The following is a 22,859-nucleotide window of genomic DNA, read 5'->3' on the forward strand; positions in this document are numbered from 1 at the left end:
CACAATATCAAACATAGATTACATAACTATGCTCTCAAAGAGCAAACACGTTTAAGAAGTTATTTGAAATATTGGTTTACTCCTTCCAATTTTGTTCAAAACTCATCTTTGCAACTATTATTTTTACTTGGTGAAGATTCATGGAGAAAAAAATTACTCAAACTACTTGATAATTTATGCAGTTGTGCTGTCAAAATCTGATGTACTTTCAACTTCCAAAGCACGTATGTTCTTGTGCTGTTTTCCACATAATCCAGCATCAAATAAAGGCATCAGTTATTTTGACTTGATTGCACTATAATTATTCAAATATCTTTAATTTTATGCTCTGGCCTAATTTCCATATTTGTTATCATTTAAAATGATTATTATAGATAATATATCTAAAGTACTTCCATTAATTGGAAAATGCAATTCTTGAACAATAGTAGTCATAACAAAAACAACTCAATATAAAGGTCACAATGGCAATGTAGCTGCACTTATTACCAGCATCAATCATGACCAGCACCGTAATCTGAGCACTTAGTGGTCCGCTTTCAACTTGGCATAATCATTCCTCAGTGGAACTGACCACATCTGACCAATGACCATTTCAGTTCACCAAGTCATCCCTCCTTACACCTTGCAAGTAAGGCAGAATCTCAGGTTGAGATCAATGCTGTAAGACTACTCACTTCTGCTGAAGCCGGGATTTGCTTTTTGCAGCTGCTCAGCAGGGCTCTGCACCTCTTATCAATCAAGAAGGAGCTGCAACACTTCCTACCCTCTGCAGGAAACAGTGTCTCTAGCTGAGACTTATCAGCAGGGATTCTAGCAGTTTCGCCAGATAAGAAAATAATTCAGGGTCAAGGAGAAAAGAAAAAGGTATAAAGGAAGCCACGAGAGGAGACAAAAGTACAAACAAAGAATTAGAGACCCTGTTTATCATGGACCCCTTTGCAGCACAACACAGCAAGTTTCAGCAGGAAGCTACTGGGGATTGAAGAATCTTTAATATTTTGCATTAAAAATAAAAATTTCAAAAACTATTGTCCCCCTCATTAAAAAAAAGAAGCTTTAAGTAGAAGGTAATACAAAAATTCTTTAAGTGTTAAATATTACATTAGCTTTGATTTTCACCAAAATGTCCTATATTCCTCTGAACATCAAAACAGCCAAAACCTGAACAATGTGTTGTTTTAAGTTCTTATAAAGTCCATCAAAGTAAAGATTATCAAATGCTTTTGTTTAATTCTAACTTACATTTTAGGCTAATTGAACAATTGTATTAAGTCATTAGCAAGCTACTGGCAGCCTGCATAATCCATACATAGGTGGGAGATACTGTGAGTTTGGTTCCACATGACCACAATAAAATGAGTCACATGATTTTTTTTTGGTTACCCAGCTCATACAAAATTTATATATGTTTATACTATACTATAATCTATTAAGGTATAATAGCATTATGTCTAAAAAGACAATGTACATACTTTATTTTAAAATACCTTATTCCTTTTATTATACTTTAAGTTCTGGGGTACATGTGCAGTATGTGCAGGTTTGTTACATAGGTATACACATGCCATGGTGGTTTGCTGCATCCATCACCCCATCATCTACATTAGGTATTTCTCCTAATGCTATCCCTCCCTAGCACCCCACCCCCTGACAGGCCCTGGTGTGTGCTGTTCCTCTCCCTGTATCCATGTGTTCTCATTGTTCAACTCTCACTATGAGTAAGAACATGCAGTATTTGGTTTTCTGGTCTTGTGTTAGTTTGCTGAGAATGATGATTTCCAGCTTCATCCATGTCCCTGCAAAGGATATAAACTCACCCTTTTTTATGGCTGCATAGTATTCCATGCTATATATGTGCCACGTTTTCTTTATCCAGTCTATCATTGATGGGCATTTGGGTTGGTTCCAGGTCTTTGCTATTGTAAACAGTGCCACCACAAACATACGTGTGTGTCTTTTTTTTTTTTTTTTTTTTTGAGACGGAGTTTCACTCATGTTACCCAGGCTGGAGTGCAATGGCGTGATCTCGGCTCACTGCAACCTCCGCCTCCTGGGTTCAGGCAATTCTCCTGCCTCAGCCTCCTGAGTAGCTGGGATTACAGGCACGCACCACCATGCCCAGCTAATTTTTTGTATTTTTAGTAGAGACAGGGTTTCACCATGTTGACCAAGATGGTCTCGATCTCTTGACGTCGTGATCCACCCGCCTCGGCCTCCCAAAGTGCTGGGATTACAGGCTTGAGCCACCGCGCCCGGCCATGTGTGTGTCTTTTTAATGAAACGATTTGTAATCCTTTGGGTATATTCCCAGTAATGGGATTGCTGGGTCAAATGGAATTTTTATTTCTAGATCCTTGAGGCATTGCCACATTGTCTTCCACAGTGGTTGAACTAACCTAGACTCCCACCAACAGTGTAAAAGCATTCCTATTTCTCCACATCCTCTCCAGCATCTGCATTCTCCAGATTTTTTAATGATCGCCATTCTAACTGGCCTGAGGTGGTATCTCAATGTGGTTTTGATTTGCATTTCTCTAATGACCAGTGATGACAAGATTTTTTTCATGTTTGTTGGCTGCATAAATCTCTTCTTTTGAGAAGTGTCTGTTCATATGCTTTACCCACTTTTTTGATGGGGTTGCTTGTTTTTTTTCTTGTAAATTTGTTTAAGTTCTTTGTAGATTCTGGATATTTGCCTTTTGTCAGATGAGTAGATTGCAAATATTTTCGCCCATTCTGTAGGTTGCCTGTTCACTCATGATAGTTTCTTTTGCTGTTCAGAAGCTCTTTAGTTTAATTAGATCCCATTTGTCTATTTTGGCTTTTGTTGCCACTGCTTTTGGTATGTTAGCCATGAAGTCCTTGCCTATGCCTATGTCCTGAATGGTACTGCCTAGGTTTTCTTCTAGGGTTTTTATGGTTTTAGGTCTTACGCTTAAATCTTTAATCCATCTGGACTTAATTTTTGTATAAGGTGTAAGGAAGGGATCCAGCTTCAGCTTTCAGCATATGGCTAGCCAGTTTTCCCAACACCATTTATTAAATAGGGAATCCTTTCCCCATTGCTTATTTTTGTCAAATTTGTCAAAGATTAGATGGTGTAGATGTGTGGCATTATTTCTGAGGCCTCTGTACTGTCAAAGATATAGATTGGTCTATATCTCTGTTTTGGTACCAGTACCATGCTGTTTTGATTACTGTAGTCAGGTAGTATTGTTTGAAGCCAGATAGTGTGATACCTCCAGCTTTGTTTTTGTTCTGTTTGTTTGTTTGTTTTTGCTTAGGATTTTCTTGGCTTTTCGGGCTCCTGAATGACTACGTGACCACTGGGAAAATAACAAAATTAATGCAGGAATAAAGATATTCTTTGAAATCAATGAGAACAAAGAAACAACCTCTCCCAGCTTTCATGGAACTGAAGAAAGTTGGGGGTTTCCTATGGATTAGGCTTTGGTTTAGGGAAATGTTGTGGCTGGTTTGATCCTCTGTTCAGGCCACTAAAACTTTCTCCCTGTCAGCAATAACACTGTTTTGGGTTTTTTCGATTATTTTATTGAACTAACACTTTTAACTTCCTTTAAGAACTTCTCCTTTGTATTCACAACTTGGTTAACTGTCTGGCTGAAGACACCCAGCTTTTGGCCTATCTCAGCATTCCACTTGCCTCCCTCATTAAACTTAATCATTTGTAGCTTTTGATTTAAGGTGAGAGACTTGCAACTCTTCTATCACTTGAACATTTGGAGCCATGATAGGGTTATTAATTAGCCTATTAGCCTAATTTTATACTATATGTCTCAAGGAATAGAGAGGCCTGAGAAGGAAAAAGAAGGGGAAATGGCCAATGTGTGGAGCAGTCAGAACACACACATTTATCAATTAAGTTCACCATCTTTTATAGGCACAATTCATGGTGCCCCAAAGCAATTACAATAGTATCATCGAAGATCACTCATCACAGATCACCATAATAGATATATAATAATGAAAATATTTGAAATGAGAAGTGCCATGTGACACAGACACACAAAGTGAGCACAAGCTGTTAGAAAAAAGTCACCAATAGACTTGCTTCATGCAAGGTTGCCACAGACCTTCAGTTTGTAAAAAAATGCAACATTTTCAAAGTGCAATAAAACAAGGTAAACCTGTATTGTGACAGTGCCCAGAGCCTAAGAAAATAGAGATATAATAATGCCTATCTTTCAAAGTGAAGAAAATGCCAACACTGGGGCAAAAATGCATAATACCTTTCCTCACCCATTATAGCCAACATTTATATAGAAGTAGACATAACAAAATTATTTAATCAAAGTTTTACATGACGTGAGAAACTTCAGAAATAAAGTTTTTATTTTTATGCTTAGGTTTGATGAAGAATGAACAGCCATGTAGGAATGTGATTCAACAGAGGGTATGGTCTATAAGGCCTGGTCAGCTCAGATACTTCTTGGTCTCTCTGTATAGCACTCCTTCCTCCAGGATGTGGGGTAGGACACCCAAACAAGCCATAAAACCTAGAGAGGTCACTCTCTTCTCCTTTCTCTCTAGGTCCTTGAGAGACAGTCTAGTTTCTTGTTTCTCCCTAGGAGACAGAGAGTCTAGTTTCTATGACCCCTTCTGGGGAAAAAGAATTCTGGTTTCTATAACTCACTTCAGTAGGAGAAAGAGGAGTGAAAGGAGGGCACAAGGTCAGAAAGACCTTGCTTCTGAAGCCTTTTCCATCTCCTTCAGTTCAAAGTATTCAGCATGCCAATGCACAGTGAGGATCATCTTCTGAGCCCCAAAACCAACAAATGGGATTATATACTCCTTTGAGAGATTTTAAATTGTCAGTCTGCCAATTTACTAAACTTAAATTCTCACCATCTCATTCTTCTAAGAAAAGGGAAGATATTTTTCTACAGGAAAATAAACATCATATATTACTTAAAAAGGAGAAAAAGTAAACTAGACAAAAACCTATCTAAAAGCCCAAGTGGTAAATGAAAATTCAAAAAATGTTGCCAAACTCTGATCCTCAGCTCTGCCAGTGATTAAAATAAAAATAACACTACTGTTAGCTCAGGATAAATGATGATAATTTGGTATAAACTTTGAGCTCTATAGAAGAAAGTAAATTTGTATCCCACTAGGAAGAAAATAAATATCATTTTTTAAAATGAAGGGTATATGTCCAGCGTTCCTCTCACAAGTGAATTACAGTGGAAGAATTAAAAAATAATTTAACATCTAACCATGATCTTAACTCTACTTATCTCAGTCAAACATAATATGCAGTTCCACCTGTGAGTAGAATCTAAGTCAGTACTACAATCTGAACACAGTGGTCATAGCATGGTCTTCCACAAGCCACAATAACCTGCAGGTATTAAGTAGAGTTGACACAGTGACTTCATAATCCATACATCACAGAGTGGAGTAAAAACTTCCATAGCTGGAGGATGGATCCAAGACGGCCGATTAGGAGCAGCTCAGGATTGCAGCTCCCAGTGAAAGCGTGGAGGATGAGTGGACATCACATTTCCAGACAGATTTTTATCACACACAGACCAGGAAATTCCCAGGCAGAGGAGCCCCACAGATCACCAGCGTGGCTGTTTTGTCTGGCATGGCTGTTTTGGCCAGCACGGCTGTTTTGGCCAGCGCCCCAGCGCAGCGGTTCTCCGTACAAAATACACGGGTCCAGACGCCATTTTAGCTGGAGATTGGGGCTCCTGGCAGACAGAGTAGCCCATTCATCTGATTAAAAAGGGGACTGAAACAGGGAGCCAGGCCAGGAATTTCCCGGGCAAAAAAGCACCATGAATCTCAGTGCAGCTGTTTCAGCCAGTGCAGTGGGTCACATAGATCCTGGTGCCTTTTCAACAGGTGACTGGAACACCTGGGAGAGAGTTGACCATTCAACTAAAAAAAAAAAAAGGCACTGAGGCAGGGAGCCAGGTGATCAGGCTCAGTTCGTCCCACCCCCACAAAAAAACAGCACTCGGAAATGCTCTGGATTGAGAGTTTCACAACAAGCACAGCTGAATCCGGGACGTTCCAGCTCTGCGGGGGAGGGGCATCCGCCATTACCAAGGCAGTCCACCGCTACAGAGGTAATTTGTCATTGCTGAGGCAGCTTGCCATTACAGAGAGAGTCCGCCATTACAAAGGTGGGCTGCCATTGCCGAGGCAGTTCTAACCATACCCGAATAAACAGGACTGCAGGGAAGTTCACACGGCAGCCAGGTGGAGCCCACAGCAGCTCATCAAAGCCTCTGCAGGCAGACAGTGACTAGGCTGCCACCTCGCTGGGCAGTGCAGCCCTGAAAAAAGGCAGCAGCACAACAGAAACTCATAAATAAAGACCTAAATCCCCAGGACAGAGCACTTGGGGAAAAAGGTGGGGGGTGCTAATGAGTTCTGCTGCAGCAGACTTAAACATACCTGCCCAGCAGCTCTGAATGAACAACAGAGCTCACAGCTCAGCACTTGAGCTCCTATAAAGGACCGACTGTCTCCTCAAACAGCTCCCTGACCCCCATATATCCAAAGAGTCACCTCATAAAGGAGAGCTCAGACTGACATCAGGCAGGTATCCTTCTGGGACAAAGAAGAAACTGGCAGCAACCCTCACAGTTCTGCAGCCGCTGCAGGTGATCCCCAGGCAAGCAGGGCCTGGAGTGGATCTCAGCAGTCCTACAGCAGCAGAGCCTGACTGGTAGAAGGAAAACTAAGAAAGAGAAAGAAATAACTTAATGATCAACAAAACGGACATCCACTCAGAGACCCAATCTGAAAGTCAACAACTACAAAGACAACAGGAGGATAAATACACAAAGATGGGAAGAAACCAGTGCAAAAAGAATGAAAACACCCGAAACCAGAACACCTCTCCTCCTACAAGGGATCACAACTCCTCACCAGCAAGGGAACAAAGCTGGATGGAGAATGAGTGTGATGAATTGACAGAATCATACTTCAGAAGGTGGGTAATAAGAAACTTCTGTGAGCTAAAAGAACATGTTCTAGCCCAATGCAAAGAAACTAAGAACTTGAAAAAAGATTTGAGGAAATGCTACTGAGAATAAACAACTTAGAGGGGAATATAAGTGAATTGATGGAGGTGAAAAACACAACACGAGAACTTCGCGAAGCATATACAAGTTTCAACAGCCGAATTGACCAAGCAGAAGAAAGGATATCAGCGGTCGAAGATCAACTCAATGGAATAAAACGAGAAGGCAAGATTAGAAAAAAGAAAGGATAAAAAGGAATGAACAAAGCATCTAAGAAATATGGGACTATGTGAAAAGACCTAATCTATGTTTGATAGGTGTACCTGAATGTGACAGAGAGAATGAATCCAAGCTGGAAAATACTCTTCAGGATACTATCCAGGAAAACTTCCCCAACCTAGCAAGGCAGGCCAATATTCAAGTCCAGGAAATACAGAGAACACCACAAAGATATCCCTCAAGAAGAGGAACCCCAAGGTACATAATCGTTAGATTCACCAGGGTTAAAATGAAGGAGAAAATGCCAAGGGCAGCCAGAGAGAAAGGTCGAGTTACTCACAAAGGGAAGCCCATCAGACTCACAGCAGATCTCTCAACAGAAACCCTACAAGCCTGAAGAGAGTAGGGGCCAATATTCAACATCCTTAAAGAAAAGAACCTTCAACCCAGAATTTCATATCCAGCCAAACTAAGCTTCATAAGTGAAGGAAAAATAAAATCCTTTGTGAACATGCAAGTACTCAGAGATGTCATCACCACCAGGCCTGCTTTACAAGAGCTCCTGAAAGAGGCACTAAACATAGAAAGGAACAACCAGTACCAGCCACTCCAAAAACATACCAAATGGTAAAGAACATCAACACAATGAAGAAACTGCATCAACTAATGGGCAAAACAGCCAGCTACCATCAAAATGGCAGGATCAAATTCACACATAACAATATTAACCCTAAATGTAAATGGGCTAAATGTCCCAATCAAAAGACACAGACTGGCAAATTGGATAAAAAGACAAAACCCATCGGTATGCTGTATCCAGAAAACCCATCTCACATGCAAGGATACACAAAGGCTCAAAATAAAGGGATGGAGGAAGATTTACCAAGCACATGGGGAGCAAAAAAAAGCAGGAGTTGCAATTCGCATCTCAGATAAAATAGACTTTAAAGCAACAAAGATCAAAAGACACAAAGAAGAACATTACATAATGGTAAAAGGATCAATGCAACAAGAAGAGCTAACTAACCTAAATATATATGCACCCAATACAGGAGCACCCAGATACATAAAGCAAGTTCTTAATGACTTACAAAGAGACTTAGACTCCCACACAATAATAGTGGGAGACTTTAACACCCCATTGTCAATATTAGACAGATCAACCAGACAGAAAATTAACAAGGATATCCAGGACTTGAACTCAGAACTGGACCAAGCAAACCTAATAGACATTTACAGAACTCTCCACCCCAAATCCACAGAATATACGTTCTTCTCAGCACCACATCGCACCTACTCTAAAATTGACCACATAATTGGAAGTAAATCACTCCTCAACAAATGCAAAAGAATAGAAATCATAGCAAACAGTCTCTCAGACCACAGTGCAATCAAGTTAGAATTCAGAATTGAGAAACTAACTCAGAACCGCACAGCTTCATGGAAACTGAACAACATGATCTTGAATGTTGACTGGATAAACAATGAAATGAAGGCAGAAATAAAGATGTTCTTCAAAGCCAACTAGAACGAAGACACAACATACCAGAATATCTGGGACACATTTAAAGCAGCGTCTAGAGGAAAATATATAGCAATAAATGCCCACATGAGAAGCAAGGAAAGATCTAAAATCGACAGCCTATCATCAAAATTGAAAGAGCTAAAAGAGCAAGACAAAAAAAAAAAAAAAACTCAAAACCTCACAGAAGACAAGAAATAACTAAGATCAGAGCAGAACTGAAGGAGATAGAGACACAAAAAACCCTTCAAAAAAATCAATAAATCCAGGAGCTGGTTTTTCAAAAAGATCAACAAGTGAGACAGACCACTAGCCAGATTAATAAAAAAGGAAAGAGAATAATCAAATAGATGCAATAAAAAACAATAAAGGGTATTACACCACATATTCCACAGAAATACAACCATCATCAGAGATTATTACAAACATCTCTATGTACATAAACTAGTAAACCTGGAAGAAATGGATACATTCCTGGACACTTGCATCCACCCAAGCCTAAACCAGGAAGAAGCCGAAACCCTGAATAGACCAATAACAAGGTCTGAAGTTGAGGCAGCAATTAAAAGCCTACCACGCAAAAAAAGCCCAGGTCCAGACGGGTTCACAGCCGAATTCTACGACACATACAAAGAGGAGCTGGTACCATTCCTTATGAAACTATTCCAAACAATCCAAAAAGAGGGAATCCTTCCCAAATCATTTTATAAGACAAATATCATCCTGATACCAAAACACGGCAGAGGCTCAGCAAGAAAAGAAAACTTCAGGCCAATATCCATGATGAACATAGATGCAAAAATACTCAATAAAATACTGGCAAACCGATTCCAACAGCACATCAAAAAGCTTATCCACCATGATCAAGTAGGCTTCATCCTGGGGATGCAAGGTTGGTTCAACATATGCAAGTCCATAAACGTAATTCACCACATAAACAGAACCAAAGACATAAACCACATGATTGTCTCAATTGATGCAGAAAAGGCCTTTGACAAAATTCAACACCCCTTTATGCTAAAAACCCTCAATAAGCTAGGTATTGACAGAACGTATCTCAAAATAATAAAAGCTATTTATGACAAACCAACAGCCAATATCATACTGAATGGGCAAAAACTGGAAGCATTCCCTTTGAAATCTGGCACTAGACAAGGATTCCCTCTCTCACCACTCCTATTCAATATAGTAATGGAAGTTCTAGCCAGAGCAATCAGGCAAGAAAGAGAAATAAATGGCATTCACATAGGAAAGGAGGAAGTCAAATTGTCTCTATTTGCAGACAACATGATTGTATATCTAGAAAACCCCATCGTCTCAGCCCAAAACCTCCTGAAACTAATAAGTAACTTCAGCAAAGTCTCAGGATACAAAATCAATATGCAAGAGTCACATGCATTCGTATAACACCAATAACAGACTTAAAGAGAGCCACATCAAGAATGAACTGCCATTCACAATTGCTACAAAGAGAATAAAATACCTGGGAATACTACTAACAGTATGTAAATGACCTCTTCAAGGAGAACTACAAACCACTGCTTAATGAAATAAGAGAGGACATAAACAGATGGAGAAACATTCCATGTTCATGGTTAGGAAGAATCAATATCATGAAAATTCCCATACTGCCCAAAGTAATTTACAGATTTAACACTATTCCCATCAAGCTACCAACGACCTTCTTTACAGAACTGGAAAAAAACACCTTAAACTTCATATGGAACCAAAAGTGAGCCCGCATGAGAAGCAAGGAAAGATTTAAAATCGACAGCCTATCATCAAAATTGAAAGAGCTAAAAGAGCAAGACAAAAAAAAAAAAAAAACTCAAAACCTCACAGAAGACAAGAAATAACTAAGATCAGAGCAGAACTGAAGGAGATAGAGACACAAAAAACCCTTCAAAAAATCAATAAATCCAGGAGCTGGTTTTTCGAAAAGATCAACAAGAGAGACAGACCAAGTCAACTCTAAGCAAAGGAAAAAAAAAAAGCAGGAGGCATCACACTACCAGACTTCAAACTATACTACAAAGCTACAGTAATCAAAACAGCATGGTACTAGTACCAAAACAGAGATATAGACCAATGGAACTGAACAGAGGCCTCGGAGGCAACACAACACATCTACAACCATCTGATCTTTGACAAACCTGACAAAAACAAGCAATGGGGAAAGCAGTCCCTGTTTAATAAATGGTATTGAGAAAACTGACTAGTCATGTGCAGAAAGCAGAAACTGGACCCCTTCCTGACACCTTACACAAAAATTAACTCCAGATGGATTAAAGACTTAAACATAAGACCTAACACCATAAAAACCCTAAAAGAAAACCTAGGCAAAACCATTCAGGACATAGACGTAGGCAAGGACTTCATGACCAAAACACCAAAAGCATTGGCAACAAAAGCCAAAATAGACAAATGGGACCTAATCAAACTCCACAGCTTCTGCACAGCAAAAGAAACAGTCATTAGAGTGAATCAGCAACCAGCACAATGGGAAAAAATTTTGCAATCTATCCATCTGACAAAGGGCTGATATCCAGAATCTACAAAGAACTAAAACAGATTTACAAGAAAAAAACAAACAAGCCCATTCAAAAGTGGGCAAAGGACATGAACAGATACTTGACAAAAGAAGACATACATGAAGCCAACAAACATGAAAAAATGCTCATCATCACGGGTCATTAGAGAAATGCAAATCAAAACTACATTGAGATACCATCTCACGCCAGTTAGAATGACAATCATTAAAAAATCTAGAAACAACAGATGCTGGAGAGGATATGGAAAAATAGGAACACTTTTACACTGTTGGTGGGAGTGTAAATTAGTTCAACCATTGTGGAAGACAGTGTGGCGATTCCTTAAGGACCTAGAAATAGAAATTCCATTTGATCCAGCAATCCCATTACTGGTTATATATCCAAAGGATTATAAATCATTCTACTATAAGGACACAAGCACACAGATGCTCATTGCAGGTCTGTTTACAATAGCAAAGACCTGGAACCAACTCAAATGTCCATCGATGATAGACTGGACAGGGAAAATGTGGCACATATACACCATGGAATACTATGCAGCCATCAAAAACGATGAGTTCTTGTCCTTTGTAGGGACATGGATGAACCTGGAAACCATCATTCTCAGCAAACTGACACAAGAACAGAAAATCAAACACCACATGTTCTCACTCATAGGCAGGTGTTGAACAATGAGAACACATGGACACAGGAATGAGAGCATCACACACGGGGTCTGTTGGGGGGAAATAGGGGAGGGACAGCAGGGGGTGGGGAGTTGGGGAGAGATAGCATGGGGAGAAATGCCAGATACAGGTGATGGGGAGGAAGGCAGCACATCACACTGCCATGTGTGTACCTATGGAACAATCTTGCACGTTCTTCACATGTACCCCAACACGTAAAATGCAATTAAAAATAAAATAAAATAAAAATAAAAGGCAGGTGCAGAACAGTATGATCTGATCTGTGTGACAACAAAGCATATGCAGTTATTCTTGCCTATGCATTAAAGAATGCTGGAAAAAATACACAAGAAACTGTTAACAGAGAGCTTACCTCTGGAGATTAAGACTGTAGTAAGAGGCTCTGATATGGACATATTCTACTTTTCATTTCATAACCTAGTGTACTGTTTGCATATTTTAACCATGTTCATTTATTATTACTGTTTTGTTCTGTTGTCTTTGTTATCACTAAATAAATACCACTTTATATGTAAGTGAAAAAAAAAATCCTATAGCTATGAGATGATCCACAAAGGTGTCAAAAAATTGCAAAGAAACTAAGCACCCCATCAGGGATGTAGAATTTACTGTTAGAAACACCTGCTCCCTTTTCCCTATCACTACAAAAAAAAAAAAGCAAGTAAAAGACAGAGTGGCACAAAGGTAGAAGAAAAAGAAAAAAGAACAAAATGCCCCCAAGTTTGTAATGAGATGGGTTTTCCTCACTAGCTTAATAACAAAGGGTATCTCGCCAAATTTTAAGTGTTCGTTTTATCATTTAATTTCACACAAAGCAAACCTAAATTTTGCATACATTCTATAATTTCTAGCTTAGAGCTAGAAGAAAAAGGACCCCCCACTGAACATCAGCCCAGAAAAGTCAGATTTGTCTGAGTGTCAGCATGAACAACCCATCTGAAGGTTAATATTTAATCTGGCCTTTTCTCTGATCCCTAAAATCATGTGGATAAGGTGAAGTTATTTTGAAATTGCTGAAAGCAAGGTTTCATTCACCATGAAACAGAAGTTATGTTGAGAAGGGGAAAAGAAATGAGAAAGCCATGCAGAATCTGTAGATGCTGAATAAATTTGTTGTACTAGCAATATATTAAAGAGGCCAACTAATTTGAAAGCATAAATTATCTACTTTAATCTTGGCTTTTCATAGGAATAAACCCTTCAGAGATTTCACTTTCTAGATGTCTATGCTGAGCTAACTCAGAAACAACCAAAAGAACAGGAAGGCCACATACAAGATAAGAAAAAGAGTCAGGTAGATAGGGGAGATGCTGGGGCTAATTTCAGTCTAAAATGTTTGATTCACTATAAGAAAATGTCTGAATATGATTTGCTTTCCTTTTACATATTTATGTATATGAATTCATTTCTTCACAGCATCTATTCCCAAGTCAAGGCTGTTTAGTTTCCCAGGGTTCCCTATCAAGAGAGCTTTCATTCCCTCTTTTCTGGTATGTTTCAAATGCCTCGTTGTCCATTCTTCCATTTGGTTATAAAAGTAAACAATATTTAAATCCAACCATAAAAATTCCATGTATTGTAATCAATGATCCCATTAATTATGTTATTCCCCTGTTTCAGCAAAAAACATGTACAATATAAACTGGAGGACTAAAGTACCACATCCACCCAATTTTATAATTCAAAATGATGAGTCATGCATGAAAAAGTATTCATTTTGGCTTTAGAGAATAAAGTGGTTTTGTAAAACCATAATGAACTCTCAAGACAGGAAAAGGACCCAGGTCAAAACATGCAATCGATAATTCTTTGAGGGTAGATTCCATTTTTAATGTACTACTTAACATCTACTGTAAAAGACATTGGGCTAAATACATTTTTAAATCTTTTTGAAATTTTTTCTTCAGAGTTTTTAGATGCAAGAATAGAGCTGAGAAAAAATACAGCCAATTGCCATTCTAACGTTGGTGCTTTGTTGTTTCTTGCCCTTTTGAAATCCCATAACATTTTACTATCTCAGTGAGTTTACAAGTGTTACCTTGGATTTACATTTTTCAGAATATTTTCTGCCTCTCCTTCTGAATTGTTATGAAATCCTTGCTGTTAGCCCTTTAATTTTAAGGTTAATTAGAGATCACATCTTTTTGAGGGTCTGGCAAAATGCACAAGTGTAACCAGGGAAACTAGCCCTCAAAGTGCTACGTGTACTACACGGCTTCTTGAGGCTACAGAAAAAGAGAATTCAACCAAACACTCAGCCTTCACAGTGCTAAGCTCAGTTGAGTTCAATTTGATCTATAAAGAAACTAGATTTTAAAAAAAAACAGAAAGGAAAATTGTTATAAATTAAAGCTATGATTAGAATAGTTTAATTGCACAATCAAATTTCAAAATATTGGAGCCTTACAGTAATGGTTGTATAATTCCCACACTTCCTCAGTTATAAGCAGATGTGTGTGTATCTCTGTGGATGGAGACCATGTCAAACCAATTTTTGCATCCCAAAGCCAAGTACACAGTAAATGCCCAAAATATATTTGCTCGAACAAGTGCAAGAGTCATAAGACTCATCTCTAGCAGAATGTACAGGAAATAAAGAGAAGTCGGAGAAGAGTAGTAGGTACAAGATGGTAACCTTTGACTGCAGAGGCAGATTACCCAGCCCACATAATACATCAGGGGCCATTTCTGAGGAATGTCTACCAGTTCCCCATTCCCTTGTTTTGGGTAACAACATCTTCCACAACATGCAATTTAAATGGGAACTACTTAGACAGGGTAGCTTATGAACAACAAGTTCGTTGCTCACAGTTCTGAGCTGGGAAGTCCAAGATCAAGGCACCAGCAGATCTAGCTCTCTGTTTCATAAATGGTGACTTGTTTCTTTGTCCTCACCTGGCAGATGGGCAAGAAGCCTCTCTGGGGCCTCTTTTATAAAGCCATTAGTCCCATTCAGGAGGTGTAGGGCCTTTATGACCTAATCACCTCCCGAAAGCCCCACTTCTGAGACCATCATCCTGGCGATTAGGTTTCAAGATAGGAATTCTGCAGGGGCACAAACTTTCAGATCATAGCAGGAACTAACCTCATCTTCATGATTAATGGGTAAATTTGTGAAAAAAATCAGAGTCCAGCCCAAGGACTTTTCAAACTGGAAACAAAGGGAGGAGCTTTATCTGTCTTTCACCTCTTTGCAGTGGAAAAGAACAAAATCAACAAGTATAGAGAAACAAAGACAAATGTTGAAAAAGAAAGTTGGGGCTGGGCACAGTGGCTCAAACTTGTGATCCCAGCACTTTGGGAGGCTGAAGCTGGGGGATCGCCTGAGGTCAGGAATTCGAGATCAGCCTCACCAACATGGTAAAACCCTGTCTCTACTAAAATTACTAAAATTAGCCCAGCACTGTGGTAGGTGCCTGTAATCCCAGTTATTCAAGAGGCTGAGGCAAGAGAATCACTGGAACCCAGAAGGCAGAGGTTGCTATGAGCTGAGATTGCACCATTGCACTCCAGCGTGGGTGACAAGAGCAAAACTCCATTGACGAGGAAAGAGGAGGGTAAGAGAGGAAGAGGAGAGGGGAGGAGGGGAGGGGAGGAGGGGAAGAGGTCAGGAGAGGGGAGGAGAGAGGGGAAAGGAAGACAGTTGGTGTCATAGCTTCTGATTCTGGGCATGTAATTACACTCACGCCCTTCCCAGTTTTATGAGCACATAAATTCACCTCTTGGCCTAGTTAATTCAAATTGAATTGAACTAAAAAAAAACCTGACATAAAATGAGTGACCCTTCTGCAGAGAAAATACATCACCTGAATCTCTCCCCAAGGAGAAGTAGTCAGTCTGGAAGTGGTGACATGGTGACAGAGGGCATTGTATTTGGTGGTTTTTACCAGTAGAGGGCATTGTATTTGGAAAGATCACCCGTTGTTGCTTGATTGGAATTTGTTCTCTTTTTGTTAATAAATGCCTCTGTCGAGGCCAGAGATGGCAAATATGCTTATACACCCCCACAGGGGTGTATATTCCATAGGCTTCCAGAAAAGCCTATGAATAATTTTCTCATTAGAAATAATAGCTTCTAACACACAAGGCACCTGAGTCAGCTGAGAACGTTACCCTGTGACCCTTTGTCACTCTCTTGGGAAAAATAAAAGGCCATGGGGCAGGCTAGAATTTCTGTAGAAATTTGACTCAATTATGTCTTGAACCTTTAGTTATTCTGCCAAACTAAGGCAGTTATTCATCTCATCATCAGAGCCCACTCTAGAGTTACAGGTTTTACCTTACCATTCAGTAAGCAATTCACCAAATAGCATGGTCCACTGGGCCTCCACAGCATGATTCTTCCCTAACTGTCTCCAGCTTGGTATGTTAACCCTCAGTAAAGGTCGGCACCTCTATTTTTCCTTACCCCTTCTCAGTTGGCTACCCTATATTCCAGCTAACATTGATGATGTCAATTTTACAACATCAATATACAATAAATAATTAACTCTTCAAGTTCAGACCAAAAAGCAGTGACATTTTTTTCCTTATTCGGAGGCTATCTGGAAAATAACAACATAATAATAATTGCCATTTACTAAAGGCTAAACACTCGATACATACCCTGCACTACTTCTCTCTTGTCTTCACAAGCTCTGGAAGACAGAGATTTAAGACCAACAGACGAGGAAACGAGGAGCCAGGAGGTAAATTAATTCAACTGCTGCTTTGTCCAGGTGTCTGTCAGGTTCCCGGCACTATTCTTGGCACCTGACATACATAATTACCTACTATGTCTGTGACTCACCAATAAACAAGGTACAATGACTTCACCTTATAAAGAAAGAAACCGGACTGGGCTCAGTGGCACACACCTGTAATCCCAACACCTTGGGAAGTAGAGGTGAGAGGATGGCTTGAGGTCAAGATTTCAAGACAAGCCTGGGCAATATAGCTAGACCCTATCTCTACAAAAAATAAAAGTTATAAAAATTAGCTGGGCATTGCACCTGTAGTCCCAGCTACTCAGTAGACTGAGGAGAGAGCATCCTCTGAGCCCAAGAGTTCAAGTTTACAGTGAGCGCTGATCATGCCACTGCACTCTAGGGTGTGCGACAGAGCAAGGCCCTGTCTCTAAAACAAAGGAAAAAGAAAGAAAAGAATAAAAAAGGTGGCGGGGCGGAGTCTTAGAGCAGTCAAATGCTTTGCGCAAGGCCATACAGCTATTACATAGTGGGGCAAGGATGGAGGTGTGTGTCTCATTCTGCAGCCCCTAACCTTTCCACTGCACTATTCTGCCACTCCATGAATTTTTTTGTTGTTGTTTAATTGCTGAAAGTTCTCTTCATAAATACAAAATGATTGCAGTTTATACAACGCAAGCTCTTTTTATGTTTCTTATGGGTCTATTTTTATGGCAGGAATAAGTTTTTATTTTGAAAATTAAGTCTCATGTTTGCTTTACACTTTATTCTAAAAGGAAGCTTTGGTTGAGGTACAGATGGGTGAGGCATATTAACATTCATTAATTTCAGAACTATGACTCCTTAGTTATCTGGTTTGTATTACAGTAGTCCCTCCTTGCCCATGAGGGTTATGTTCCAAGACCCCCAGTGAATGCCTGTGGGTAGCACCAAACCCTATATATACTGTTTTTTTAATATATACATATACTTAAAATTTAATTTATAAATCATGCACGGTAAGAGATTAACAATACTATCTAATATTAAAACAGAACAATTAGAACAGTGTAGTATAATAAAGATTATGTGATATGATCTCTCTCTTTCCTTCTCTCAAAATATCTTATTGTAGTGTACCATAACTGAAACTGTAGAGAGCAAAACCATGGATAAGAGGGGCTACTGCATAATAAGACGCATGCTTTCTACATTTAAAAATATCTAAAACTGGCATGAGTTTTATAATCTAATTTCAAGAAAATGTACCTATTATCACTCAGATGAATAAATTAAAATAGTCCCACATGTTCTAAGCCATGCATATAATCTGCTCCCTGATTATCATCCTCAGTTGAGGTTTTTTTAAGTTCATAACACCCGAACAGGGTTAATTTTAACTTAAATTTGAATTCCTGTTACAACATTCCCTTCAAAGAATGCACATGATGCTGCATTAAAAATAAAAGTTATTTTTTGGGCCAGGCGTGGTGGCTCACGCCTATAATCCCAGCACTTTGGGAGGCCAAGGCGGGTGGATCACAAAGTCAGGAGTTTGAGACCAGCCTGACCAACATGGTGAAACCTTGTCTCTACTAAAAATACAAAAATTAGGTAGGCATGGTGGCTCATGCCTGTAATCCCAGCTACTCAGGAGGGTGAGGCAGGAGAATCACTTGAACCTAGAAGGCAGAGGTTGCAGTGAGCCAAGGTTTTGTCACTTTATTCCGGCCTGGGTTATGGAGCAAGACTCCCTCTCAAAAGCTTAAAAATAAAAATAGAAAATCAACACAGTATCATGATGAAAGCAGAGTAGAAATGACCACAAGCTAAAGACTCTGAACATGGAACTAGACGTGAAAACCAATGAATTTTATGCCATCTTCCTTTTGGAAAGAGGGTGTATCAGATCTGTTTGGGAGTATGTTGTACTAACTCAGATTGGAACATTTAGTTTTTGCTATTGTCGATCTTGATTACAAGTTTAAAAAAAGAGAGAAAGAGAAAATGGGGTATATTGACATTGGACAGTCAAGGGAAAATTTTGGTGGCCATTTTTCATGCTTTGGTGTCACTAGTACTTTTTAAAGTGCTTCTATCTGAAGAATTTAACATATTTTGAGTCTATGCTGAGAACTTATTTTCCCAGTTTCTCCCGCAACCAGGGTGCAGGCATGATTTGGCTATGACATCAGAATCACCCTTGCAAATATTCTATTTGAATTCAATATGGAAAAGCAGACATCTCACAGGACATGTTCCGTCCGCTAAGGTGAGAGCAGACACATCCAGCTGTCAGAAGCAGCACTGACGGAAGTTCACTGGAACACTTTGCAGCACCTGTGCCTGATGGGAGGTGTGGAGTTTCTAGAAAAGCAGCCCAGTAGTAAACTTTTTTTTCCTGCTTAAATCAGCTATATGTTCTTACATGGGATCTCAAGAACACACAGAAAGTTTATCAATTTATGAATTGCTTTTTATATAAATGCAGCTTTGTACCCCTACCAATCTCCCTTTTTCACACCTCTGGGCCCCACCCACATACCCTTCCCAGGCTCTGGTGTCTATCATTCTATTCTCTACCTCTATGAGATCAGGGATTTTTAGCTCCTACATATGAGTGAAAACGTGGCATCTTTCTGTGCCTGACTTATTTCACTTAATCTAACGTCCCTTAGGCTCATCCACATTGCTGCAAAGGACTGGATCTGATTCTTTTTTTATGGCTGAATAGTATTCCATTGTGTATATATACCACATTTTCTTTATCTATTCATCTGTTGATGGACATTTAAGCTGATTCCACATCTTGTTTATTGTAAATGGTGTTTCAATAAACAGGGGGATACAGGTATCCCCTTGAAATACTGATTTCCTTTCCTTTGTATATATGCTTAGCAGTGGGATTGCTGGATTATATGGTAGTTCTCTTTTTTTCTCTACATCCTCATAAGCATTTGCTATTTTTTATAGCAGCCATTCTAACAATGATAGGATGACATCTCATTGTGGTTTTGTTTTGATTGCAACTGTCTAACTTATTTAAAAAGAGAAACACTAAATGAAAATGTTAGCAGTGTTTTTTACTTATATAGTGAATCTGTAGTCATCTTTTTCCTTAGTTTCTGCTCAACATTCTTTAAGGTATTTTACATTTCCCTGGTTTTAAACTTGTATTTATTTTGTAAGCTTAAAGACATATATTTTTAAATGTTAAAGTGAAAAAAAAATCCTTGAGAAGGTAAAAGCAGAATGTGACAAACCTGGGATGACAAATCATTCTGGAGATTAACAGTAAAAAAGGTATCAGGCAATTTCCCAGCATTTGGATCAGTGAATGAACAAAAAAATGGATAAATGAATGAATGGATAGATGGATGGGTGGATGGATAGATGGACAATATTGATGTGAATGCGTGCATATGATGGATAGGTATTCCAATAATGAACTTTTTTAAAGATGCAATTATCAGAATAAGACACATATTCTATAGATAAATTCCCTTTCCATTGTTCCACCTCCTTTATTCCTCTTCAAGTAAGGTCACTGGACTCCCCGTTGCTTTCAGCCAGTAGGACAACCATTTCCATCTCTCTCAGGTTTTTTTCCTACACCCATATATTAAACACACACACACACACGGCCATGACCCAAGCATTATCTCCCCACATGTAGGTATGTAGGTTCTGGGCACTAGTCTCCAAGACTGAAATTCTTTTTAACAGTGATCAAGATTTGAGTTAATTTGCAAAGGCCTGAACTTGATACTGTGCCATTGACTTCCTATTATCCTGCACTGTTACTGACCCAGCACTGACATAACAATTTTTCCCACTCTTCTTTGTGCCCACACCAACCATGTATATTGTTAGAAGAGAATATATTAAGATACTATTATACTGACATTTTAAAATATTCTGCAAATTTTATCTGTAATGGGTTTTATTTCATAAAAGTACCAAACCATGCAAGTAATGGATACTATAGTTCATGATCCCTAACACACCGGGCAAAAATGTAATTGAAAAAATATAGAATAAACTGTTGCAGTTCTAGAGCACTGTTCTTATTTTTCTGCAAAGAGAGACAGTTTCATAAGATGTTTCATAAGCCCAGAAACTGGGAGTGGGGTAGGTTCAATAAAAATTCATTTAAAATCGAATTTACACATGAAAAACCTTTGACTTTCTGTGGATTAACATTGGTATAATATCAAGCAAGAGAGTTTACTGGGCTATAATTTTAAGACTCTTCAATGCCTTTGGCAGATATCAAATAATAGCCTATTTAAAGGCAATCCTACTTACTTGAATCAAGGGATGAACTTGAAAATAACAAAACTACAGCCCCTGGAAAAAGACTTTTAAAATGCTATCCTTTACTAGGACATAGAAATCAAAGAAACACAAAGTAAATTCTATAAAACATGATCTAAAACAACATTTAACTCTTCTTAACAAAAAAGTTAGAAAAGAAAGAGGATGAGGAGGAAGGGAGGGATGGGAGAAGGAAAGGGAGAAAGAAGGAAAGAAGGGAGGGAGAGAGGAAGGAACTCTGAAGAGAAATGATCTAAACAATTCCTTAAATATAATAAAAGAAACAGTTAATAAACAAGTATTAAGAGACATCAAAATATATAGAACTGTATGAAATATTAATATTAAATATTAAATATAAGATGAAATATTGCATATTAAATAAAAGATACAGGCTCTGTCTTTAAGTATTTTATAATCCAACAGAAGGGATACACAGTCAAGTACACATTTCAGTATAAATGTGTGCGAAATGTATCTAGCGGGGGCGGGGAAATGAAGAGTGAATCTTCCCACCTGCTGCTATTCACAGATCTACCCATGAAAAGGGAAGGACAGAGAAGATAAGGTTCTTAGAGTCCTCATGAGTTGTCCATCCTGAAGTTTGTCCTCTCAGTCACATGCCCTTCTGTGACTACAGCTATGCCATGAACCACTGCTCACTTTCCTACTGCCTAGATTTCCTGAACACACATCACTGAGAGCTGCTACCTTCTCTACAGACACCCTAGCCCTGGCTGAATTAGGGACAGACCAAAATTCCATTTGAGCACCTCTATTTGTTCACTACACACAGATTTACTACCCACAAATGAATAATTCCAAATTTTCTGATGTTGATTAATTAAAGACAATTCAAAGGTAATGTTGAATCCATGTATAATGAATGCTAAACATGATTTCTCCCATGGTACCAGGAAAAAGTAAGCAAATGTTATATATTCATAAAGTCCCTAATTCTCCATCTTGGGACCTTGTTGTATGGTCTGTGCTACTGTCAAGAATTTCACCTTCCTTCAACTCTCTACAGCATTCAAGAAACTTCTAACTAACACTCACAGGAGGTGATATCATTCCATTATCCATGCTTTTCCCTCAAGTAGTACATTTTTGCTAATGCGTTCAGTTTTTCAAAAAAAGCCCTGAGCCTCTAACAGGATACTTCATGGTGATCTTTGACAACCCAAATCCCCAAGAACAATCTAGCATCAGTATGGGCTCTCCAGGTTTAGTTTTATATGCAGTTCCCTCCCAGTGCAGGTTACAAACACACATGCATGCATACACAGACACACACACACACACACACACACACACACACACACACACAGCACATAGAAATACATCTTTCAAAGGAAAATAATTTTTACAGACAGTATGGTCTAATGCTATATCAAGGAACAAAAGGAGTTTTTTTCATTTGAAAGCTCCTTCTCACCATGCGGTTACAGATTTGCATTATTATACAAAATTATACTTACCCCTTTCACTCTGCTCTACTCTTTTTTTTTTATTGTACTTTGGGTTCTGGGGTACATGTGCAGATCATGCAGGATTGCTGCGTAGGTACACACATGGCAAGGTAGTTTGCTGCCTTCATTCCCCCTTCACCTATATCTGGTATTTCTCCCCTCATTATTCCTCCCCACCCTCCCCACCCCTGCTATCCCTCCCCTAGCACCCCCCTACTGACAGCAGTGTGTGATGCTCCCCTTCCCTGTGTCCACGTGTTCTAATTGTTCAACACCTGCCTATGAGAGATAATATACGGTGTTCGGTTTTCTGTTCTTGTGTCAGTTTGCTGAGAATGATGTTTTCCAGAATGATGTCATCCATGTCCATACAAAAGACATGAAATCATCATTTTTTATGGCTGTGTAGTATTCCATGGTGTA

This window comes from Sapajus apella, unplaced genomic scaffold (genome assembly GCF_009761245.1).
Source record: "Sapajus apella isolate SASKATOON/1434 unplaced genomic scaffold, GSC_monkey_1.0 scaffold28, whole genome shotgun sequence".
Taxonomy (NCBI): Eukaryota; Metazoa; Chordata; class Mammalia; order Primates; family Cebidae; genus Sapajus; species Sapajus apella.